Raw genomic sequence first — 4,118 nt, 5'->3', positions numbered from 1 at the left:
GGCAGGGGTATCACAGGGTATCTGGGGGGTGGGGGTGGGGGGGGAGACTACTCACTGTGGCAGGGGTATCACAGGGTATCTGGGGGTGGGGGTGGGGGGGGAGACTACTCACTGTGGCAGGGGTATCACAGGGTATCTGGGGGTGGGGGTGGGGGGGAGACTACTCACTGTGGCAGGGGTATCACAGGGTATCTGGGGGGGTGGGGGTGGGGGGGAGACTACTCACTGTGGCAGGGGTATCACAGGGTATCTGGGGGGTGGGGGTGGGGGGAGGCTACTCACTGTGGCAGGGGTATCACAGGGTATCTGGGGGTGGGGACTCACTGTGGCAGGGGTATCACAGGGTATCTGGGGGTGGGGACTCACTGTGGCAGGGGTATCACAGGGTATCTGGGGGTGGGGACTCACTGTGGCAGGGGTATCACAGGGTATCTGGGGGTGGGGGTGGGGGGGAGACTACTCACTGTGGCAGGGGTATCACAGGGTATCTGGGGGGTGGGGGGTGGGGGGAGGCTACTCACTGTGGCAGGGGTATCACAGGGTATCTGGGGGTGGAGGTGGGGGGGAGACTACTCACTGTGGCAGGGGTATCACAGGGTATCTGGGGGTGGGGGTGGGGGGAGGCTACTCACTGTGGCAGGGGTATCACAGGGTATCTGGGGGTGGGGACTCACTGTGGCAGGGGTATCACAGGGTATCTGGGGGTGGGGGACTCACTGTGGCAGGGGTATCACAGGGTATCTGGGGGTGGGGACTCACTGTGGCAGGGGTATCACAGGGTATCTGGGGGTGGGGACTCACTGTGGCAGGGGTATCACAGGGTATCTGGGGGTGGGGGGGGGGGAGGCTACTCACTGTGGCAGGGGTATCACAGGGTATCTGGGGGTGGGGGTGGGGGGGAGGCTACTCATTGTGGCAGGGGTATCACAGGGTATCTGGGGTGGGGGGAGGCTACTCACTGTGGCAGGGGTATCACAGGGTATCTGGGGGTGGGGGTGGGGGGGAGGCTACTCACTGTGACAGGGGTATCACAGGGTATCTGGGGGTGGGGACTCACTGTGGCAGGGGTATCACAGGGTATCTGGGGGTGGGGACTCACTGTGGCAGGGGTATCACAGGGTATCTGGGGGTGGGGGTGGGGGGGAGGCTACTCACTGTGGCAGGGGTATCACAGGGTATCTGGGGGTGGGGGGGAGGCTACTCACTGTGGCAGGGGTATCACAGGGTATCTGGGGGTGGGGGGAGGCTATTCACTGTGGCAGAGGTATCACAGGGTATCTGGGGGTGGGGAGGAGACTACTCACTGTGGCAGGGGTATCACAGGGTATCTGGGGGTGGGGGGAGGCTACTCACTTTGGCAGGGGTATCACAGGGTATCTGGGGGTGGGGGGGAGACTACTCACTGTGGCAGGGGTATCACAGGGTATCTGGGGGTGGGGGGAGGCTACTCACTGTGGCAGGGGTATCACAGGGTATCTGGGGGTGGGGGGAGGCTACTCACTTTGGCAGGGGTATCACAGGGTATCTGGGGGTGGGGGGGAGACTACTCACTGTGGCAGGGGTATCACAGGGTATCTGGGGGTGGGGGGAGGCTACTCACTGTGGCAGGGGTATCACAGGGTATCTGAAGGTGGGGGGAGGCTACTCACTGTGGCAGGGGTATCACAGGGTATCTGGGGGTGGGGGGGAGGCTACTCACTGTGGCAGGGGTATCACAGGGTATCTGAAGGTGGGGGGAGGCTCCTCACTGTGGCAGGGGTATCACAGGGTATCTGGGGGTGGGGGGAGGCTACTCACTGTGGCAGGGGTATCACAGGGTATCTGGGGGTGGGGGGAGGCTACTCACTGTGGCAGGGGTATCACAGGGTATCTGGGGGTGGGGGGAGGCTACTCACTGTGGCAGGGGTATCACAGGGTATCTGGGGGTGGGGGGAGGCTACTCACTGTGGCAGGGGTATCACAGGGTATCTGAAGGTGGGGGGAGGCTACTCACTGTGGCAGGGGTATCACAGGGTATCTGGGGGTGGGGGTGGGGGGGAGGCTACTCACTGTGGCAGGGGTATCACAGGGTATCTGGGGGTGGGGGGAGGCTACTCACTGTGGCAGGGGTATCACAGGGTATCTGGGGGTGGGGAGGAGACTACTCACTGTGGCAGGGGTATCACAGGGTATCTGGGGGTGGGGGGAGGCTACTCACTTTGGCAGGGGTATCACAGGGTATCTGGGGGTGGGGGGGAGACTACTCACTGTGGCAGGGGTATCACAGGGTATCTGGGGGTGGGGGGAGGCTACTCACTGTGGCAGGGGTATCACAGGGTATCTGAAGGTGGGGGGAGGCTACTCACTGTGGCAGGGGTATCACAGGGTATCTGGGGGTGGGGGGAGGCTACTCACTGTGGCAGGGGTATCACAGGGTATCTGAAGGTGGGGGGAGGCTCCTCACTGTGGCAGGGGTATCACAGGGTATCTGGGGGTGGGGGGAGGCTACTCACTGTGGCAGGGGTATCACAGGGTATCTGGGGGTGGGGGGAGGATACTCACTGTGGCAGGGGTATCACAGGGTATCTGGGGGTGGGGGGGAGGCTACTCACTGTGATGATGCCAGCATCATTTCTTTTTAGCCTATACTCTCAGCCTTTCGCACACACACACACACACACACACACACACACACACACACACACACACACACACACACACACACACACACACACACACACACACACACACACACACACACACACACACACACACACAGTACGAAAATGTTGAAATTGTTCAATTTAAATGGTTGTAGCTCGACAACAACAGATAAAAGAAAGTGCGTGCGTGCGTACGTGCGTGCGTGCGTGCGTGCGTGCGTGTAAGGCGCTGGTGGTTATGACGAGCTGTAGTGATCCTCATCCATCAAGGCCACTTATGCGCCATAGGATCTGCTCTATAGCTGAGGGGGGGAAATTAAGTTATAGGCTCACATCTGCTGATGCCCGCTGCTTCATTACACATCCTCTACCTGCTCACACAGCCTCGGATGGAGCAGCATGCAGGGAAGGGAAACGCACTGAAAGGAGAATGAGGAGGACGTCGACATCTACTTTGAGTTGGTGTTTTGGAGGCACAGTGTTCATTTTGACGGAAGATTTTGATGTAGTTTTTTTTGTCATCGAGTAATACAATCACATAGAAAAACACGATACATCAGAACATCAGGAAAAGATCTTTAAGAATTAAATTCTTTAAAAAGGATATTGTGAGTCTCGTCAGAAAAAAAGGGTGTCAAACAGAGACTTAGCTATAAAAGTCCCATGCACATTCTTAATTCATTTGTATTAACCTAGCTTTGTAAGTCTTTTTTATTATTATTTTTTAAATCATGAACATTTGTGAAAATCTCTTAATTAGAATATCATTTTTCCCCCCAAATCTTTGCTTCTGGGGGTCCCAGGAACAAAATATTGTGAGATGGGGGTCGGTGGCCATTCTGGCCAAGTATACATTCTGGGGGTTCTTGACATGAAAAGTTTGAGAACCACTGACTCAGAAAACTCATTTAGAAGACATTAGTAAAACCAGGCTCAGGTCTTCATGGGTTCAATCTTAAAATCTTTGTGTTAGGCTATTTTTTATTTATTGCGACTGCAATAAATGAAGATCACGACACTGACCATCATCAAACCCTGGACACTGGATAGCCATACATGGAGAAGACTGGATCATCACCTAGATCTGCATATATGGAGCTGGCCAGCAACTCTACATCTGACCTCAAACCTTTAGATCTCTATATCCATTATATGTTGATTCTTCCCCACCCGTCCTACCTTTTCGATGTCTCCCTTTTGACTGATACCTGTCCATTCAAACTCTAGACGGGCCTGCCCCCAAAGTTATTAGTGCAGCCGCGCCCGGCAGCCCGAACATTAAGGCCCGGCCCTACATGGGCTCTCATCAAACCCTGTACACTCAAGACACTGCCCCCCTATAGATCTCCATATATGGAGTTGAGCTGTTCTGACATTCCATATGTTGATCTGACCTCATCAAACCCTGTAGGCCTACACTCAAGACAAGCACCATATGGCAAGACCTCATCAAACCGTGTACACTCAAGACACGCT

The sequence above is a fragment of the Electrona antarctica genome (genome assembly GCF_951216825.1).
Source record: "Electrona antarctica genome assembly, chromosome: 1".
Lineage (NCBI taxonomy): Eukaryota > Metazoa > Chordata > Actinopteri > Myctophiformes > Myctophidae > Electrona > Electrona antarctica.
Note: the sequence above shows the minus strand (reverse complement) of the source record.